Source organism: Rattus rattus, chromosome 3 (genome assembly GCF_011064425.1).
Source record: "Rattus rattus isolate New Zealand chromosome 3, Rrattus_CSIRO_v1, whole genome shotgun sequence".
NCBI lineage: Eukaryota > Metazoa > Chordata > Mammalia > Rodentia > Muridae > Rattus > Rattus rattus.
Genome location: NC_046156.1, coordinates 23,886,796 through 23,909,993, shown reverse-complemented (window position 1 = coordinate 23,909,993; position 23,198 = coordinate 23,886,796). Strand labels below are relative to the sequence as shown.

General features: G+C 40.2%; 1 pseudogene; it reads left to right on the top strand.

Moving 5' to 3' along the window:
* Positions 1-5,383: 5,383 nt before the first annotated feature.
* On the top strand, positions 5,384-5,914 carry LOC116895238 (annotated as a pseudogene).
* The last annotated feature ends 17,284 nt before the right edge of the window (positions 5,915-23,198 follow it).

Genomic DNA, 23,198 nt, shown 5'->3' with positions numbered 1-23,198 from the left:
ATTTTCTGTATCCAGAGGAATGACTTCATTTTTTAAGATTCCAATCCATTCACAATACTATTGACAAAGACTAAAATCCTAATCATTTCTTTCCATGGGGTTTTTGTCTATTTTTTATTATTAATAAAATATTTATTTTTTATTTCATACAGAAGAACCTGAAGTCTGCATTTGACTTAACAGTTGCCCAGTGGTTTACAGTGTGTCCATCTGAACAGTGTGGTATTGGACTTTGGGTTCTACACAAACACAGGCAAGAGTATTGGGGAACAGAGGGCCACGAAAGAAGTGTAACTCAATCATTTCTCAAAGAAAAGGCAGCAGAGCATCCTGAGTCACTGAAAATCTGTGCAAATGGTGCTGGTAAAATAAATGCCAGACCATGAGCTTTTAATTAAAGACTAATGAAATGTATAGAGACTGTTTTACCTGAAATTATGGTTAATATGAACCATATAAGCAAAAGTAATTTGCCTGAAGATGCCATAATTTAGTACTTGAGGTGCTGGCTTTTGATAGAGCGTGAATAAGGGTAAACATCCAAAAAGGAAGAGTGAGTTCAGCATACTGAAGTTGTTTTAAAAGTTGTGCTTGTTAGAAACAGTCACACATAATATTTTTGGGTGCCACCCTACCTGTTTTTTAAAAAGGGGGGAGATTAGTAATGTACTACAGTTTTAAGGACAACACATCTGCTCTTTAGTCTGCATCCTCTTCTGCAGTCCTCTGAAGGATAAACCAATATTCACATATTTATTTGTTATTTCAAGATATCTTTATTATATACCCTAACTGCTTATTATGTACCCTAACTGCACACAGGCATCCATCACCAAACAGTCTGGTAAAAGTTAAGATTCATGGTATTTTAAAAACCTGGACAGCCAGCAGAAATGAGCTATGAGCTCCATCATCAGCCCCAGGGCTTGGTCTGCCTCCCCGAGGAGTCCTGCCAGCATCAGGACCATCCAGCCAAAACCAGAGACAAACAGATGGCTAAAGCCAGCATGAGAATATAGCCAACAGGCGCTAGGGTAATATGAGCCTACTAGAGCCCAGCTTTTCTACTACATCAGGCCCCGGATAGTCTCAAACAGTCAACACACAAGAAGATGACCTTAAATCAAATCTTATAAATCTTATAAAGATGATAGAGGAAATTAATAAGCTCTTAAAGAAATACAGAAAAATAAGTCAAGCATGTAAAGGAAATGAAAACTGTGCAAGACATGAAAATGAAAATAGAAGAAACAAAAAAAAAAAACACAAACTGAGAGAATCCTGGAGACTGAAAAGTAGGAAACAGGAACCACAGACACAAGCCTCACCAACAGAATATAAGGGATGAAAGAGAAAATCTCAGGCACAGAACATATATTAAAGAAATTGATATATCACTCCAAGAAAGCGCTAAATCTAAAAAGTTCCTGACAAAAATCACCCAAGAAATCAGGAACACTATGAGAAGACCAAAAAAAAAAAAAAAATAGTGGGAATAAAAGAAGACTACCAACTCCAAGGCCCAGAAAATATCTTCAACAAAATCATAGAAAAAAATTTCCCCAACCTAAAATAGGAGATGCCTATAAGCATATAAGAAGCTTACAGAACACCAAATTCATTGGACCAGTAAAGAAAATCATCCCACTACATAATAATCAAAACACTAAATGAACAAAACAAAGAATATTAAAAGCTACCAAGGAAAAAGTCCAACTAATATATAAAGGCAGACCTATCAGAATTACACCTACTTCTCAACAGAGATTCTAAAAGCCAGAAGGGCCTGGGCAGATGTCTTATAGACTTTAAGAGACCAGAGATATCAGCCCAGACTATTATACCCAGCAAAACTTTCAATCACCATAAACAAAGAAAACACAATATTTCACGACAAAACTAAATTGAAACAATTTCTTCCCACAAATCCAGCACTACAGAAGATAATAGCAAGAAAACTCCAACCCAAAAATGTAAAATACACCCCCAAAAAAAACAAAAGAAATAAATATCCCCACACTAGCAAAAGAAAGTAAACACATACACACATGCACACACACACACACTACCACCACCATCATCAACATCAAAGTAACCAAAATTAAAAATCTTAAGTCATTAATATCTCTCAACATCAGTGTCCTTAATTTCCCAATAAAAAGACACAGACTTATAGAATGGATGCGAAATCAGGATCCATAACTCTGTTGCAGACAAGAAATACATTATTTCATAGTAAAGGTCCAGAAAAAGGTTTTCCAAGCAAACAGACCCAAGAGAAGCAAGCTGGTATGGTTATTCTAATACATAGTAAAATAGACATTCAATCAAAATTAATCAAAAGAGACTGGGAAAGACGCTTCATACTCATCAAACAAAAAATTCACCAAAATCATGTCTCAATTCTGAACATCTATGTCCAAAATGCAAAGGAACCTACATTCATAAAGGAAATATTACTAAAGCTTAAACCACACATCAAACCTCTACACATTAAGAGAGGGAGACTTCAACATCCCACTCTCATGAATGGACAGGTCAGTGAGACAGAAACTAAACAGAAAAATAATGAAATTAACAGATATTATGAATCAAATGTACCCAGTTATCTATGAAACATTTCACTCAAACACAAAAGAATATACCGTCCTCTCAGAACTTCACAGAACCTTCTCCAAAATTGAACATATACTCATTCACAAAGCAAGCCTCAACAGATACAAAAAGATTGAAATAATCTTTTGTGTCTTATAAGCTCACCATTGATTAAAGCTGGGCTTCAACAAGAACAGAAACAACAAAAATCCAATAAACTCATGGAAACTGAACAACTCTACTGAGTGACCACTGGGTCAGGGATGAAATTAAAAAGGAATTAAAGACTTTCTAGAATTCAATGAAAATGAGGCACAACATACTCAAACTTAAGAGACACGATGAAAGCGGTGTTAAGAGCAAAGTTCATAGCACTAAGCACCTTTATACAGAAATTGGAGACCTTTCCTTCAGTCTCTGCTCCACACTTTGTCTCTGCATTTCCTCCCTTGAGTGTTTTGTTCCCCCTTCTAAGAAGGATTGAAGCATCTGAACTTTGGTCTTCCTTCTGCTTGAGCGTCATGTGGTCTGTAAATTGTATCTTGGGTATTCCAAACTTTTGGGCTAATATCCACTTATCAGTGAGTACATATCATGTGTGTTCTTTTGTGACTGGGTTACCTCACTCAGGATGATATTTTCTAGTTCCATCCATTTGTCTAAGAATTTCATGTAGTCATTGTTTTTAATAACTAAGTAGTACCACCATTGTGTAGATGTACCACACTGTCTGTATCCATTCCTCTGTTGAAGGGCATCTGGGTTCTTTCCAGCTTCTGGCTATTATAAATAAGTCTGCTATGAACATAGTGGAGCATGTGTCCTTGTTATATGTTGGAGCATCTTTTGGATGTATGCCCAGGAGTGGTATAGCTGGGTCCTCAGGTAGTTCTCATTCCTAACATCTAAGGAACTACCAGACTGATTTCCATAGTGATTGTACCAGCTTGCAATCCCACCAACAATGGAGGAGTGTTCCTCTTTCTCTACATCCTCACCAGCATCTGCTGTCACCTGAGTTTTTGATCTTAGCTATTCTGACTGGTGTGAGGTGGAATCTCATGGTTGTTTTGATTTGCATTTCCATGATGACTAAAGATGTTGAACATTTCTTTAGGTGTTTCTCCCCATTCGATATTCTTCAGCTGAGAATTCTTTGTTGAGCGCTGTACCCCATTTTTAATAGGGTTATTTGGCTCCCTGGAGTCTAACTTCTTGAGTTCTTTGTATACATTGGATAATAGCCTTCTACCAATGTAGGATTGGTAAAGGTCTTTTCCCAATCTGTTGGTTACCATTTTGCCCTATTAACAGTGTCCTTTGCATTACAGAAGCTTTGCAATTTTATGAGGTCGCATTTGCCTATTGTTGATCTTAGAGCATAAGCCATTGGTGTTCTGTTCAGGAAACTTTCCCCTGTGCCCATGAGTTTAAGGCTCTTCCCCACTGCCCCACCTGAGGATCCATCCCCTATATAGTCACCAAACCCAGACACTATTGAGGATGCCAAAAAGTGCATGCTGACAGGAGCCTGATGTAGCTCTTCTGAGAATCTCATGAGAGGTTCTGCCAGAGCCTGACAAATACAGAGGTAGATGCTTGCAGCCAATCATTGGATTGGAACAGGATTCCCAGTAAAGGAGTTAGAAAAAGGACTGAAGGAGCTGAAGGGGTTTGTAAGAACAACAATATCAACGAACCAGATCCCACTAGAAATTCGAGGGATTAAACAACCCACTAGTGAGTACAGTCTGAGGGACACATGCCTCCAGCCACATATGTAGTAGAGGATAGTCTGGTCAGGTATCAATGGAAGGAGAATCCCATGGTCCTGTGAAGGCTCAATGCCCCAATTTAGGGGAATACTACGGTGGGGAGATGGGAGGGAATAGGTGGGCAAGTGGGGAACGCCCTCTTAAAAATAAAAAAACAAAGAAATTGGAGAGATCTCATAGGAGCAACTTAACAGCATGCCTGAGAGCTCTGAAACAAAAAGGAACAAACACACTCAAGAAAAAGAGAAGGTAGGAAGTAACCAAAGTCAGTGCTGAAATCAATAAATTAGAAACAAAGAGAACAATTCAAAGATCAAAAAATGAGCTAATTCTTTGAGAAAATCAACAAGATAGACAAACTCTTAACCAAACCAACTAAAAGAGAGAGACAGTCTCCAAGTTAACAAAATCAGAAATTAAAAGGGGAAATCCAAAGATTATTAAGTCTTACTTAAAAAGCTTGTAATCCAAAAGGTGAAAAATCTGAATGAAATGGATGGTTTTCTTGATAACCCTTACCAGAGTTAAACCAAGATCAGGCAAACTATCTAAATAGTCCTATAGCCTCTAAGTAAGTGAAAGCAGTCATTAAAAGCCCCCCCAAACATACAAACAAAACAAAACAAACAAAAAGATAGGTCCAGATGGTTTTAGTGCAGAATTCTACCAGATGGTCAAAGAAAAGCTAATGCCAATAATTTTCAAACTATTCCACAGAATAGAAACAGAAGGAACACTGCCAAACTCATTGTATGAAGCCACAGTCACCCTAACACCTAAACCACACAAAGACTCAACAAAGAAAGAGAACTTCAGACCAATTTCTCTTACGAACATTAATGCAAAGATACTCAATAATATTTTTGAAAACCAAATCCAAGAACACATTCAAAAACATCATCCACCATGATCTAGCAGGCTTCATCCCAGAAATGCAGAGATGATTCAATATGTGAAAACCCATCATTCACAAAGACACTCACTCTAGGTTCTCGTGGCTGAGCAGAGATTTAAGCACCACCATGTTGAGCAAAAGCGCAAAGACCAAGACTACCAAGAAGCATCCTCAGCGTGCAATGTCCAATGTGTTCACCATGTTTGACCAGTCCCAGATCCAAGAGTCAACATGATTGACCAGAACCAGGATGGCTGCATTGGCAAGGAGGACCTGCACGACATGCTGGCTTCAATGGGAAAAAAAATCCAACTGGTGAATTCCTGGACACCATGATGAACAAGGCCCTAGGCCTCATCAATTTCACCATGTTCCTCACGTGTTTGGAGAGAAGTTGAACAGCACAGACCCCGAGGACGTCATCAGAAATGCCTTCGCTTGCTTCGATGAAGAAGCGATCCGTACCATCCAGGGGGATTACCTGAGGGAGCTGCTGACCACCATGGGCGACCGCTTCATAGATGAGAAAGTGGATGAGCTTTACAGGGAAGCCCCCACTGACAAAAAGGGGAATTTCAATTACATCGAGTTCGCACAAATTCTCAAGCATGGAGCTGCGGCTTCCAGCCAAATGTTCCTCGCCTGTTGACATTGGGGTATTTCTGAGGTTTTTCTTCTGGAGCCGGTTGCATGCCCTGGCTTTAGTGCTTTTTGCCTTTCTTGTTTTGTATTTATTCTCAGCCACTTTGGGCCACATGAACCTTTATAATCAGACTGGAAATGAGACTTTCTGTCATTATCTGATGAGAAAATAAGGTAATTTAACTTACAGGCAGTCTTGTACCTTGTAATAACTACAGCCCACAGAGTCAATATTTTTTCAGAGAAAGTTATCCACTCATTTTTTTTCTGAATGATAATTAAACGTTTTGATAAAATAAAAAAAAAATAAAACTCATCAATGTAATTCACCATATAAACAAACTAAAAGAAAAAAGCCACATGATCATCTCATTAGACGATGCAAAAGTCGTTGACAAAACCCAGCACCCCTTGATACTAAAAAGTTTTGGAGGGCCCAGGGATACAAGGCACATAGCTAGACACAATAAAGGCAATATACAACAAGCCAATATCCAACATCAAATTAAATGGAGAGAAACTTAAAGCAATTCCACCCAAATCAGGGACAAGATAAGGCTGCCTGCCCACTCTCCTTATATTTATTCCAAATAGTACTTAAGTTCTAACTAGAGCAATAAGACAACTAAAAGAGATCAAGGTTATACAAACTGGAAAGGAAGAAGCCAAAGTGTTGTTATTTGCATATAATATGATGGTATACATAAGCAACCCCCAAAGATTCTACCAGAGAATTCCTACAGCTGATAAAAGTGGCCAGATACAAGCTTAAGTCAAAAAATCAGTGGTCCCCCTTTACAAAAATGATAAACAGTCTGAGAAAAATTTAGGGAAACAACATCCTTCACAATAGCCACAAAAATATATGTAATATTTTGGTATAACTAAGCAAGTGGAAGATCTGTATGACAAGAACCTCAAGTCTCTGAAGAAAGAAACTGAAGAAGATCTCAGAAGATTGAAAGATCCCCCATGCTCGTGGATCGGTAGAATTAACAACGTGAAAATGGCCTGAGATGACTTGTATTAAGGAGTTCTATAAAATCGTTATCAGGAATTTTATGAAATCATCAATTCATCTACCTAGCATTACTGTGTGAAAGTACATCTTCATGTTGATTCTTCAAGAGATCTGCCCAATAGAGTGAGCTGGTGCCCAGAAATCATTAGACTACGTAATAGTGGCTAGAAAGGCAGAGCAGCAGCAAGAAGCAATACTGGGATGAAGTCTCTGAGGACGTGCATCTCAGAGTACACCCATTATGGCCATGCAAAATGGCGGGCCATCTCCAGAAAATTCACTTGCTGGCCATAGCATTTCCTAGATGCCTTCTGACAGATCGATATTTATCAGTCTACACAAAACTCAAGACCAAGTGGATCCAAGACCTCATCATAAAAACCAGATACACTAAATCTAACAGAAGAGAAAGTAGGGAATAGCCTTGAATGCATTGACACAACTAGATAGAACATTAACACTGACAGCTCAGACACTAAGACCATAATTAATAAATGGGGCCTCATTAGACTGAAAAGTTTTTGTAATGCAAATGACACCATCAACAGGACAAAACAGCAGCCTACAGAATGGGAAAATATCTTCCTCAACCCTACATCTGACAGAGGGCTGATATTTAAAATATATAAAGAACTTAAGAACCAACAACCCAAACAACCCACTTAAAAATGGAGCACAGAGCTAAACAGAGAATTCTCAACAGAGGAATCTCAAATGGCCAAGAAGCACTTAAAGAAACGTTCAACAACCTCAGTCATCAAGAAAATGTAAATCAAAACTACTCTGAGACCAACAGAATGGTTAAGATCAAAAACTCAAGTAACTAGGAACTGAATAGGAGAGGGGATGGGGAGGAGAATGGGGGAGGCAGTGTGGGGAGAGGCTCAGAAAAAGCGCTAGGAGAGTGAATGGAAATGGGGGTAGGAGCATCTCTAAGATATGCCAGAGACCTGGGATAGGGAAGCTCCCAGGAGTCTATGGAGGTGACTATAGCCAAGACTCCTAGCAGTGGGGAATATGGAACCGGAAGTTCCACATAGGAGAAAGCCAATCCCTGACACTATTAATGATACTCTGCTATGCTTGCAGATACAGGCTTAGACTAACTGTCTTCTGAGAGGCTTCACCCAAGCCTGTGTGGATGAAAGACACATGCAGAGACCCAAGGACAAACATTGGACGGAACTCAAGGGAGTCTTGTGGAAGAGTAGGGAATGCATGGGTATTGAGAGACCTGGAGGGGTGAGGTACACCACAGGAAGACCTACAGACTCAATTAACTTGGGCCCATGGGAGCTTATAAAGACTGAACTACCAACCAAAGAGCATGCAGGGGCTGGACCTAGGCTCTCTCATATGATCAGCTTGGTCCTCATATGAGTCCCCTGACAATTGGAGCTACAGCTTTCTCTGATTCAGTTGCCTGACTGGATCCCTTTCCCCTAGCTGGGCTTGCCTTGTTTCATCTCAGAGAGAGGATTTGCTTAGTCCTACTCCTTCTTGATGTGCCAGGGTGGGTTGGTACCCATGGGGGTGGGGGCTCCCCTTCTCTGTGGAGGAAAAAGTGGGGTAAATAGGAGGAGGGAGTTTAAGGATGGAACTGGAAGAAGAGAAGTGAGGGGTGCTATGATCAGAATGCAAAGTGAATGAATAAACGAGTGGATGGATGGATGGATGGATAGATGGATGGATGAATGGATGGACGGCTATAGACATCTGGATTTCCATAATAACCAGGGAATATTGCTGTCATTTCATGGGATAGCATCACAGATAACACACATCCACCAACATATAAAGCTAAACCTACAACAAAATATTATCCTGCCCAACACCTGAGTAGACAATGTGTTGAAAAACACTCATTCAGACCACAGGGGTCCTCATGACACATTCAGATACTGAAATAATTTCACATTCAAAGAAATGAAATTGTCGCTATTTTGCTATTTAAGTGGCTTTACTCTCTTGACTCCCATCCCATAAACTCACCCACCCAAGTTCTTGCGTGCTCTGCTAAACATAAGCGTGCCTTTAGCTCCAGTGTACTGGAGCACAGACCACCTCTCACTGCAGCTTGTGGAGTCCCACCCTCGACCACGTCTCTGCCTCATCCCACCTCCTCCTTTCTTCAGTCATGTTTGACTTCACCACATCCTGGGACACCACAGACCCTGTGTGCCAGGCATCTCCCCAAAAAGTTTCGTTTCCCAGTTGTGCCCCAAACTCAATGACCCCAACTCTCTTATTTACTGTGTTAGTAAAGGACCTGCAGAATGCACAGCCGAGGAGACCAACTGAAAATAAACGACAAGCACACTGTTGTGTTTCAGTTCTCTACGCTCACAGAGATCATCTCCGCCTCTTCGTTTTCACATGCTAGGACTTCCTGTAATAATTTTACCAAGTGACATAAGCCTTCTTAAGTAGGAAAATGACCCATGAGCCTTAAACTTCGATTTTTGTTGTTGTTGTTGTTGTTGTTGTTGTTGTTGTTGTTGTTGTTGCTGTTGTTGTTAGCTGCATGTTTTCCTAAAAGAATGTTGTCTCCTCACCAGGGCCACCTCCCAATCAGCCCTGCCTTCTATTTCTTCTTCTACTTAGCACACCCACAGCTTAAAAGGCTTGATATCTTGTGGTGCTAATTAAACTCCTTTTTTGATAACAGGTGGTTCAGCAGCTGTTGACATTTAATGAATCATTTGTTCTTATTCCAGACCATTTTGTGTATTCTTATAAAGAAGAAAAACACTGCATGAAATTGTTCCTCAAAGGACTTTTTAGCCTACAGACAATGAAACTAGGAGTGTATTCAGAAGCTTAAAATTCTACTATTTAAAGAGCTGAAATTGATGGGAAGAGAGTGGGGATACACAAGTTCTTGACATAAACTGTAAACGGATTTTCTAAATTGCTAAGATCTGTGGGCCAAATTCAGTCCACCACCTCTTTTTCTATGGTTCAGAAACTAATAAATGTTTACATTGTTGAATGCTGCAAAAGAAAGTGAAAGGAAAATAATATTGCGTGTTATACAAAAATAATAGACAATTCAAGTCTCGTTTTACTCAAGTTTTATTGGGACTGTGTGAAGACTATTCATTTGTCTGTAGCTCTTTCTGGACTTTAAGGTCAGCCTGGTATAGCTGCAACAGAGATTATCTGGCCCTCCAAGCCTAGATCATGGTCACATGCTATACGTTCACAGGCCTGAAGGAAGGATGAGGTCGGAAGAACAAAAGTCTGAGACCAAAGCATGCTATGTTACAAAGCAAGACTCAGACTCAAAAAATAAACCAAGTAAATACTCAATTAAGAAGAGAAATCTAAACTGGTTGTTATATGATCCTTTAAAATAATGGAAAGAGTAGAAAACTAGTCTAATCATCAAATAGATGCTAAACGTTTCCATTTGTAAGCAGCAGCAGCAGCAGCAGGACAGCAGCCCTCAACTCATGCTCCACTGCTGACTAGACAGAAAATGTCTTCTAAGTTCAGTTTGCTTTACCCTAAAATAAAGATTTGAACACGGCTCATCTTTTTAAAAATAGTGTCCCTGAGGCATAATATAGATAATATACAGAGCACAAGGATACAGTGAGTGAACATTCACAACGTGGCATGCTATGGTAACTCCAAGACTAGCTAGAACTTTTCCCAAAAGAAGCAACTGTCCTGCTTTCTAGCTCTATGGATGTGCTTCTTTGCTTGACATCATTTACGATAACCTCAGCCATCTGTGGGTCTGGGCCTGGCTTCTGTTCAGCACTGCTCTGGTCCCTCTAATTATCTCACCGTGTGCGTCATGTTCTTCCGTGTTTCAGGGAAGGCCCCATTTTCTCTCATTACTATTGCTGGGCATTTGATTGATTCCAATATCATATTTGGCCTTTCAAAACGTTTTTATGTAAAATGTTGTTTTAAAAGCAACATAGATATAAACATATATATGTGTATACATTGTGGGGGGGGGTCCATACTTTATGTCCAGGAAGTGCTGAATTAATACAAGCTACCAGTGCACAGGAATCTCTAAGACATGGAGCAGCCGTCCTGTGTGTCCCATCCTCTCTCCTACAGAAGCCATGTGGGGTGAAACTCAATAGCATAATCTTATGAATATGTAAAATGTGCCACTGAAAAATGAAAACCTCTAGTAAACCAAGCTCGATCGTTATAGTGTTTAACCTTTTATAGTATTAATGAAATTTTGCACAGAACTGGTCTTTCTCATTTAAATTCTATCAGTTTTGTTTTCTATATTTCTTGTCTATAAATTCTAGTCAAATTATAATTCCAGTCAAATTAAAACTTATTGAATAATTTTTACTGCTTCCTTCAGGACCATAGGATGCACCTTCATATGCCTATTAATACTGTTGTCATAAACTGTAGGTTCTTAGTTATTGATACTGTTCTATGATTACTACTGTCAACTAATATGCCTTATAGAGTAAGGAAACTATGTTCATCAGTGTACAACAAAATTTACCTTTATCATTCTGTGATTATAAAAATAAAATGATTTAAGTAATGATTCAAAAAGAGAGAAAGTATGGAAATCAAGCGACGTAATCCACTATATAAACAAACTCAAAGAAAAAAAAAACACACGATCATCTCATGACGTGCTAAGAAAGCATTTGACAAATTCAACACCACTTCATGTTAAAAGTCCTGGAAAAATCAGGAATTCAAGGCCCATAGCTAAACATAGTAAAAGCAATATACAGCAAACCAATAGCCATCATCAAAATGGAGAGAAACTTGAAATAATCCCACTAAAATCAGGGACAAGGCAAGGCTTCCCACTCTCTCCCTACTTATTCAATATAGTATGCGAAGTCCTAGCTAGAGCAGACAACAAAAGGAAGTCAAAAGGATAAAAATGGGAAAGGAAGAAGTCAAAATATCACTATTTGTAGATGATATGATAGTATACATAAGTGATCCCAAAAGTTCCACCAGAGAACTGCTTAACCTGATAAACAACTTCAGCAAAGTGTCAGGGTATAAAATTAACTCAAACTCAATATCCTTCCTCTACTCAAAGGATAAACAGCCTGAGAAAAAAATTAGGGAAATGACACCCTTCACAATAGTCACAAATAATATAAAATACCTCGGTGTGACTCTAACCAAGCAAGTGAAAGATCTGTATGACAAGAACTTCAAATCTCTGAAGAAAGAAATTAAAGATCTCAGAAGATGGAAAGATCTCCCATGCTCATGGATTGGCAGGATTAATATAGTAAAAATGGCCATTTTACCAAAAGCAATCTATAGATTCAATGCAATCCCCATCAAAATTCCAACTCAATTCTTCATAGAACAGAAAGAGCAATTTGCAAATTCATTTGGAATATCAAAAGACCCAGGGTAGCGAAAACTGTCCTCAACAATAAAAGAACTTCTTGGGGAATCACCATCCCTGACCTCAAGCAGTATTTCAGAGCAATAGTGATAAAAACTGTATGGTATTGATACAGAGATGGGCAGGTAGATCAATGGAACAGAATTGAAGACCCAGAAATGAACCCACACACCTATAGCCACTTGATCTTTGACAAAGGAGCTAAAACCATCCAGTGGGAAAAAGATAGCATTTTCAACAAATGGTGCTGTTTCAACTGGAGGTCAGCATGTAGAAGAATGCAAATCAATCCATTCTTATCGCCCTGTACAAAGCTTAAGTCCAAGTGGATCCAAGGACCTCCACATTAAACCAGATATACGCAAACTAATAGAAAAAAGTGGGGAAGAGTCTCTAACACATGGGCACTGGAGAAAATTTCCTGAACAAAACACCAATGGCTTATGCTCTAAGGTCAAGAATCGACAAATAGGACCTCATAAAGTTGCAAAGCTTTTGTAAGGCAAAGGAACACCCTCATAGGAGAAAGGGGAGTGGCAGGGGGTGGAAGGTTTATGGATGGGAAACTCCGAAAGGGGATAATATTTGAAATGTAAATTTTAAAAATCCAATAAAAAAAGGGAAAAGAAAATGAATAAATGCAATCCGCCATGAGAGAGAGAGAGAGAGAGAGAGAGAGAGAGAGAGAGAAAGTGGATGTGAGACATTTACTTAACTTTTGCTACCTAGTAGTTAAAACCATCTCCAAGAACTTCACATCTTAGAGAAATGCCCGGCAAGCACAAGGATTTTAAAACAATTTAAACTTCGCCTTTACAAAAAAAGAAAGGAAAGCATACGGCAATCAGGTTAAAAGCACATTCTGGTTTCAACATTACATAGTCAAATTTTAAATGTGTGTTTGTGAGCTGAAACATACATGCACATGCATGTATTTGAGGAAAGAACACAACCCTACATGCAATAAAACTGTAAATCAAACCTTAGTCCAGTCTGTTATTAACTGTAAAAGTAGGAAAAAGCACTTTCCTTTCAGGCAGCAGTGGGATTGAACCTGGAGAAGATGATAACCTTTCACTGACTTTAGGCAAGAGCTCTGTATCCCCAGCCTCCACTTAAACCTTTTACTTTTATTATTTTTATCCTATTATTATTAACTTTCATATTTTTATTAATTCTTTGATAATTTCTTAAAATTTATTTCCATAATATTCACACTCCCTCCCCCCAGACCCCCTCCTGCCAACTTTGTTTCTTAAGAGACCCGCATCACTAAGTAACCCAGGCTAACACTGCATTTGTTACACAGTAATATACGATCTGCCTGCCTCAGAAACTTCTGAAAACACAGGCTTGCACCTCTGAATACAGCTGAGCAAGATCTCGTCCGGGCTACATTCTCTTGCTACCCACTCTTGACTTCGGTCACACTTCGTTGTGTACCCTAAGTTGCTGCTGGACACAATGCTGGCTGACATCGTGGTTTACAGTGAGAAAAGTTAACAATTCACCTTTTCTGTTCCTGCTGCTCGAGCGGGCTTTATGTGGTTGGTGAAATGCGTTTTGACTCCTTCAACAGGTTTAACAAGGAGAGCAGCCAAAGAATTAAGTCTGACCAAAGCATAATTAGATATTTCATGATCTTTATTAGTGTATCGATGTGACCTTGAAGGAAAATAAAAATGTAAGACCGTTTCAACCAACTTGGTCCTGGGAAAGGCTGGACTAATGGAAACTGCTTTAATCCAGCTAGAGCTGCCTTCTCTAACCGCAGCAGCAGCAGCAGCTCTGTTCCACACACAAAGCAGGGAGCAGCGCTCCTATTCTCCTGACTGCAGATCCCTTCGGTGTATTCCTCCTGGCTGCAGACCTCTTTCGTGTCTGCCAAGGAAGATGATTGCTCAGAGCTCAGCCTCTACAAGGAAGAGATTCACAGAAAGTTGTTCCATGTGACCGACAGGAGGGGTTTATTCTTGTCTGCCTTTCTGCCATCTCTCGCCGTAAACCAGGATGAGATTGTGGCCAGCTTCGCACTCAGCATCAGCCTAGTGTACACAGCAAAGTCGGAGTCAAAGAAGGGCAGGGAGAGAAGATAACCCAGACAGAAAGCGAATTCCGGCTTCTTTATAGAGAATCCTGTTTCTGTTGTTCTCACAGAGGTAAACAGGGTTCAGAGACAATTCTGCACACAATTAAGAACCTGAGAATTCCTCGCTTTCTCTCTTCTAGACAGAAAGGAGTCCGGTCCACCACACGGGTTTCTGGAAGCAACGTGGGAGGTCAGCGTGAGGAAGCAGCTGTATTAACTCCTTTACTTCTTATTTTATCAACTTTGGTGCTATCTGAGGTCGACCCTCACCCCCATTTTCTTCAGACAAGTCATGCCTACCGCAGGTTTAGCTTATGACTGACTGTACCCCAGTTACCAAGCGCGTGCATTTCCATGCGCTCCGGGATCCCTTCGCTCCAGGATGGTATTTTTGGTTTTTGTTTTTTTGTTTTTTTGTTTTTTTGTTTTTGTTTGTTTGTTTTTTTTTTAATTAACTTGAGTATTTCTTATTTACATTTCGAAAACACTATTCCTTTCCCAGTTTCCCTGGCAAAACATCCCCTAATCCTCCCCCTCCCTTTTTGGGTGTTCCCTCCCTATCCTCCCCAATGCCGCCCCCCCAACAATCACGTTCACTGGGGTTCAGTCTTAGCAGGACCCAGGGCTTCCTTTCCACTGGTGCTCTTACTAGGATATTCATTGCTACCTATGAGGTCAGAGTCCAGGGTCAGTCCATGTATAGTCTTTAGGTAGTGGCTTAGTCCCTGGAAGGTCTGGTTGCTTGGCATTGTTGTTCATATGGAGTCTCGAGCCCCTTCAAGCTCTTCCAGTCCTTTCTCTGATTCCTTCAACGGGGGTCCTATTCTCAGTTCAGTGGTTTGCTGCTGGCATTCGCCTCTGTATTTGTTGTATTCTGGCTGTGTCTCTCAGGAGCGATCTACATCTGGCTCTTGTCGGCCTGCACTTCTTTGTTTCATCCATCTTGTCTAATTGGATGGCTGTATATAGGCCACATGTGGGGCAGGCTCTGAATGGGTGTTTCAGGATGGTTTCCGGAAGCCCCGCCGATGGTCTTCTTGTAGTGGCTCTCCATCTGTTCAATAGACAGTCAGTCACGCAGGGATCAACGCACAGCTTCAGGGTCTGTGATTTCATTTTGTAAGTGAGGTTCTATGTTAATGAGACGTTACACGTTCCAAGTACCGGTCAAGTAGTGTTTAAAATCTTAAAACAAAACATAGACACCTCCACTTGACATTTCCTCCCCATCTTCTACTCATTCCCACCTCTCAGGGGAACCCACTTTCACGTCTCCTAATGAGCTGTGACGAATTAACGTTCTAATCACAGATTCATAGCATCTAAATAGCACTGAGTTACTAGTCTTCATCTCTTATAGAAAGAAAAAGGATCCATGGGAACATAAGAACGAGTTGCTTTCAGAGGGTCTTCGGTTGTCTTTCGATCTCGGGGAGCACTCCCATAGTTTCTCAGGAGAAACCAGGTAGCTCAGAAAGAATGAGAAAGTCCAAATTACAAACCTGCCGGGAAGAAGCTGGAAAACGTAAAGAAACAAACAGCAACAACAAAGAACCAGACAGTGAATTCCAGGACTCCAATTTTTGCTGTAGCATGGTGTACTATGGGTTGTCGAATAAATCTGCATCATTATTATTCTGAATGCCAAGCAAATTTCTGCTGTTTTCACAAAAATGTTTGGAGTGTTCAAGCTTCTAACCAAACACATAAACTTAGAGAAATATAAGTAATGAAACTCAGATGCTTCACTGCTGAATAGGACTCATAATTCAACAAATGTAATTGTTTTATTATAAAGGTTTAATGTATAGTCATATAGTAGGGTATGTACATGTATAGCTATAAAATTAAATTAAATTTAAACACACACTCCTTATCTCTCTATCTCTCTGTCTCTGTCTCTCTCTGTCTCTCTCTCTCTACACACACACACACACACACACACACACACACACACACACACACACACACACACACACACAGGGGAAACATTATAATCACTCTTACCCACCAAGGACAATGGAAAGTTGTGTCCTGATTGTCACTATGCTCTGCCAATTGCACACAGAAGACCCTTCATAGATCCTAAAAGTAAAACTATAGGGCAGCCAGAGTTATCAGACATGCATCTCAGAGATTTCTTATCTTAGAGCTGTTGCCAAAATACCTGACAGAAACCTAAATTTAAGGTGAGGGGTGTATTTTAGCTTAGAGTTTTGCAATTTAAGTACATATCTTTGTGTCCATAGATTCTGGCCCATAGCAAGGTAGACCATCATGGCAGTTGGAACCTATAGTATAGTTTCTTCACCTCCTGTCAAACAGGAATCATGGGAGCTGTAATAAAACAGGGCCAAGAAAGACACATACTCCAAGGACACATTGCAAATGACATTCTTCCTCCATTATTACCCCACCTCCCAATAAGGAACTCAGATTCTTATCCCATGAACAAATTAACAATTTATTATGTCCCAGCCCTCAAGATCCAACCATCTCTGAAAGCAGCATCATAGATACATGTAGATGTACTTCACTGGTCTCTTAAGCATTTTTCAATCCAGGCAAGCATGCAGTAAAGACTGGCTATCACACATACCATAATGCTTTTAGAGTTTTATATATTTAGAGCTACTTTAACCATTACCATTTTCAGGAAGTGACTTCATGATATTTTGGCTACTTTTGTCTGCATAGAAACAACTTCAGGGGAGAACAAGCATCAAGAAAAAAATCTCACTTAAAAGTACCTCATTTGTTCTGTTTCTTGTCACAGCATCAAGATTTCGAGGGCAAGACCTCTACTTCATGCTGATGCAGCAAAAGATACACATTAAACATTTTAATAATTTAAGGAAACTATGATTTAAGGAAAACGAGAATCCTACATTCAAAGAGCTCACTGCAAAAGAGAAGCGGTCCATTATTTGAAGTCATAAAAACAACAAAATATGAAGCTACGGGTACTCAAAGGATAAACAATTGAAGGCTTTGGGAAATGATATTTGAAATGATTATTTTCAAAAAAAATAGATTTCTCGGTTGGCAAACATTTGCCATGCAAGCAAGGGGACGGAAGTTCAATCCCCAGTACACACATTTTAAAGCCAGGTGAATGAAGAGAGATGCATCCACAGGGTTTGCTGACCAACTTACCCTGTACCACTCAATGAGCTCCAGCACACTAAGAGGGCCTGTCCCAAAACACAAAGTGGATGGTTCTTGAGAAAGGACACCTCTGGTTGACCTCTGACCTTGTATACCTACTAACACACATATATGCACACATACACATGCATACACACACATACATACACACATGCACGCACACACACACAAACACACACACACACACACATGCACAAATAGGAATTACAAAAGAAGAAATGGAAATGTATATATTATATATGTCATGCACAGGAAAGCAACGGTTCAAAATTATTTAGGAAATAGACTTTAGTTGTAGGCTCTGGGTTAGGTAATAAAAATAATTTCAAGCCAGGCATAATGGCATATACCTTTAATCCTGAAAGTAGAGACAGGCAGATCTTCATGAGTACAAGGCCATCCTGTTCTACATAATGATTTCCAGAACAGCCAGAGCTACTTAGAGAAACCCTGTCTTAGATAGATAGATAGATAGATAGATAGATAGATAGATAGATAGATAGATAGATATAGATAGATAGATATAAATGTGTGTGTGTGTGTGTGTGTGTGTGTGTGTGTGTGTGTGTGTATTGCTTTTTAACTATAACCTGAAATGGACACCTTGGGTGTTCGAGTTTCCTTGTGTAATGAAGACTATGTCAGCTAACTGAAGCTGAAAGGAGCCTCGGACTCCTTCTTATCTGCCTTAGTGTGTCACCATTGCTATGACAAAACACCATGACTAAAGGCAACCTGGGGGCAGGGGTTTATTTCGCTCACAGTTCCATACAACAGTTCATCATCAAAAGCAGTAAGGGCAGGAACCTGGAGGCAGGAACTGATGCAGAGGCCATGAAAGACACCGATTATTGGCTTGCTCTTTATGACATGCCCAGCCTGCTTTCGTATAGAACCCAGGACCACTCGCCCAAGGATGGCACCACCCACAACGGGTTGGGCCCTCCTCCATCAATCACTAATTAACAACAACAACAACAAACCTGCAGGCTTGCTCACAGCCCAACCTTTTTTTTTTTTTTTTCACATTTTTTCTTTTTTTTATTGGATAGTTTTAATTTACATTTCTTTTTTTTTTTTTTTTTTTTTTTTTAATTTGAGTTTTTTTTTTGTACTTTTGCAAACATCCCCTTCCCCCCCCTTCCTTGTGGGTGTTCCCTCCCACCTCCCCCCATTGCCGCCCTCCCCCGACAGTCTAGTTCACTGGGGGTTCAGTCTTAGCAGGACCCAGGGCTTCCCCTTCCACTGGTGCTCTTACTAGGATATTCATTGCTACCTATGAGGTCGGAGCCCAGGGTCAGTCCATGTATGGTCTTCAGGTGGTGCAGCCCAACCTTTTAACTTTTCTCAACTGACTCTCCCTCCTCTCTCATGACTCTAGCTTGAGTTAAGTTGACAAAAAACATTTGCCAGTACAACTGACCCCTTGTCAGCTTGACACACAAACACAGCACCATTAAAGCCACCTTTCCCTTACTGTTCATCCTCAATATCACACATTAATATACACATCACAATAGAAAACACTTTACAAACTTAAAACATCCCACAGTCTTACAAATTTAAACACTTTAAATTTTCTGTCTCCTTAAAAACGTCAAAATCTGTTTCAAAGTATGAAAGTCTCTTAAAACTGAAAGACTCTGAACCATGGGCTCCTAAAAGGTCAAAAATAAGTAAAAAAAAAAAAAAAATACTTCCCAATTTCAAGAGAGAAGAACCAGGGCACAGTCACAATCGATGCAAAGCAAAAATTAAACTCTAACGTGTAAATAACTCAATATCCAATGTCTGGGATCCACTCCTGGTCTTCTGGGCTCCTGTAAAGGGCTTTCCTCTGTTCTCCAGCCCCACGTCTTCAGCATACATATCTTGTCTTTTAGACTCTAGGTGGCCCCACTCAATTGCTGCTGGCTACCGTTCCTCGTAGTCACCCCATGGTACTGGCAGCTCCAAGATACGGGAGTCTCTTGCTGCACCCGGACTGCACCTTCTCCAGTACCCTCTCTTGGCTACATTCAGGGACTCCAACCCTGCCACACAGTGCCAAGTGCCAAGAGGTCAAGTTCTCCATGACCCCTTCCTACCTTCAAAACCAGTACCACCAGGGTGACTCTTACACTACAATGCGTTTAGCTGCCAGCAAGAGGTACAACCATGGCCATGTGTGAACACAGCTTCTGTGTGCTGACCCTGAGGAAACATTTCCCAGAAGACATCACCTCAGTGGTGCTGGCCTCTTCTTAAGCTGATTCTTCAGCACCAGCTGACCAGCATCCAATGTCCCAGCAAAAGCAAACTTTTCAGTTTAGTGGTCCAGGTCTCTCATTAATCAAAGCTGATTCTTCAGGTCCAGATAACCACACACCACAGACTTTACACACAAACTGCACAATAGACTCTTCAATAGAAACTTCACAAGCCAGGCCTCCACCATCTGTACTGCCCTCAACTTTCTCCCTTTTTTAAAATTTTTAAGATATGCACATACATGTACACTGAGTCATCACCCCACCCACTTTTTTAACGACAAAACATAATGAATGACAAAATAAAATACTACACGATAAAATGAAAACCATCAAATAGAAGTTGGACAAGACAAGCCACCAGAGAAATAAAAGAGCCCGAGAACCAACATAAGAATCAGACACTCACTCATTTGCATATTCAAGATTCCCATCAAAGTAAGCTGGGGGCTATAGTACATACACCGGTGACCTGGTGCAGACCAATGCCCGCCCTGTAGTTGATGCTTCTGTCTCGGTGAGTTCACATGAGCTTTGCTCAGTTATTTCAGAGGGCCATGTCCTACACTCCCTCTGTCTCCTCATTCCTTCTGTCTCCTCTTCCCTGAGCTCTGAGGGAAGGGAGTTGATCTCCATCTCATTTAGAGCCACGTGTTCCAGGTCTTTCTCTCTGCTCTCGACTTTCTTACCTTCCAAGCTCCTACAGAGCGCCTACAGAGCTCTCAACATTCAATGGCTTTTCTAGCCCAATGTTCCAAAGACCTTCCATAGTCCTCCCCAAAACCACATGGTCAGGTCCGAGTCATCATCCAGTGCGCCCCTCTCCATGTTGTTGATGAAAAGAATGAAGTCTGGCAGAGATAAATGATTCTCCAGTTTGTGAAATGGACAAGTTACACTGACTCGGGTCACAGAATCATGCTTAATCATGCCCAAAACGAAAGCAATCTCATACCTGCGATCATAACAAATGGATGCCTCCTGGCTAGACAAGAATTATGCTTCGGGACATAGAAATGATAATTTATAACCGAAATTACTCCTATTCAAGGTACGAGCATGTTATACACCTTTAAATGTGTATACAATGAATAAAATACTGTGAAAATAAAATATTGTGAAAATAAAATATTGTGAAAATAAAATATTGTGAATATGTATATAATTAATTTATTAACATTAAGATATTATATTATATATATTGATACAGTAATTTTCTCCACAACCTTAGACTTGTGTCACACAAGAACATCGCCCGTACGTGTCATGGGGTTCTGGAAGAACTGCAGTGCCCTCTGCAGCTTCAGCAAAAGAAAACAACTTGTATGGGGAAATAAATTAATTAAAACATCAACTTGTCTCAGAAATTCACTTTCCCTTCTTAGAGGGGATGAAAATATCCATATAACATCACACATTTTAAGCAAAGCACACCATAGTATCATAGAAGAATCGACATGAAAATTAGTGAAACATTAAATACGTGCATGTAAATAACTACAGATTGTTTTGAAAACTGCACAGCTGCCTATGGTGGGCAAACTATTTAATACCTTTAAGAATTAAATTCAGGACTATTTCATACTTTGACTCATTATTTTAATTTTATTTATATTCATTCATTAATCTTGATGACAAACGTTAATAAATTACAGAAAATAGCATGTATGCACATTTTCACAGATCTCTTTCCAGAAAGGGAGTGGTTCTGGAGAAGCAGGGAGGTGGGGAGGAGCTAGGAGGAGGAGAGGGAGGGGAAACTAATCAGAATATGGTATATGAGAAAAAAATCTATTTTAAATAAAAGAGAAAAAATAAAAACCTGATGGTTATTTTCAAAAATAATAATATAAAAATATTATAATTTCAAAAATAATATAAAAAAAGAGTCTCTTCCTAGAAGTGTCGTAACTTCACATGCATTAGTTAATCTCTATGCCTCTCCTGTCCACTGCCTTTGATTTTACAGTTTAACAAAGAAAACAGAAGAGTACAGACAAGCCCACAATATGACAACCAAAATAAATCTTCAATTAATAGACTCCACTTCGGATACTATTTTAACCCATTAACTAGTATTAACTTTAGCCTGTGGGAAGCTAAAATTCACATATGGTTAAGCATGTGAATGAGCAGCATTATAAAACTCCTGGTACAGAGTGCAAGGGGTAAAAATCTACTCGGCAAATTCATTGAACTGATATTCTAGAATGAGGAGGACCCATTGTATAGACATAAATTTGTTTGAATGGTATTTCTGAAAGTTATAAAGAGGAAATAAAACCGAAGCAAGAGACATGGGAGTTTGTTATTTTGTGCAGAGAATAGATCAGGGAAGGTATGTTTGAGGAGAGCCCAGAATCACACAGAAGCAGCCGATCTGGGTAAAAGCCTGTCTGCCGCATAGAACAGCCAAGGACAAGGCTCTGATGGGGAGCCTGTGCTCCAGTGTGTACAAAAAGGAGAGATGCACGAGGGTGATAGGAAATGAGGCCAGAGGGTAGCCAGGAGCAAACATGGGGATTGCAAATGTAGCTTAGTCCATGTGGCATGTGTTTATCATGGTCCCACACAAACACTCCAAACAAAGAAAGAAGAGGAGAGAGGGATTTGGGGCACACCTAGAGGAGCTTATTTTTCATCCTTGAGGGAATGAGAGAGGGCACACTGGGTGTCTTGAGACAGTGTTTTTAAAGTCACTGAAGTTGTTTCACTGAGAGTAGACCAACGGTGGGGTTGGGTAAGAGTTGACACAGAGAGATGTCCAAGGACCAGTCCTCAGTAGAAGACATCAGAGGTGGCTATGTTCTGGAGTATCTGTGGCAACCCTTAAAGAATGTCCAAGCATGTTGATCGTAGACATAATATCAAAGAGAATACGCACCACTACATTTTAGTTTCTATTCTAGATAACTGGAAGGATAGGCTTACCCTCAACTGGGAGGCTGAAAACTGAAGAAATAAAGTTTCATAGTTTCATAGATATGAGAAACAAAGTTGTAAAAACAAGGTTTTGAGAAATACAGCTGACGTCGGGTTGCCTAATGATGTGACAAAGTTTTAGTAGTCAAGAATGACCAGGCCTCACTGACCAAGGCCAAACTAATTAGGACAAAACAAAGATAACTGTTCTCAGAAAGACCCCCCACCCCTACCTGTGGTAAATCCCGAGAACAATAACAAGATGTCATCCTGACCCTGTCCGACCACCCAGTTTCTCCCCACCCCTTCAGAGTCCCTTCAGAGAGGGGTTAGAGTTCCCTCAGTGGCCACTGTAGGTCCCATGAGGGGCTTACAGCTGTGACAGGCAGACGTGCTAGTTGTCATAGGCCACAGGCTCTGGAGGACGCTCTAGACTCCCACTGGGAGGTAGGATCAGAAATGGTCCGC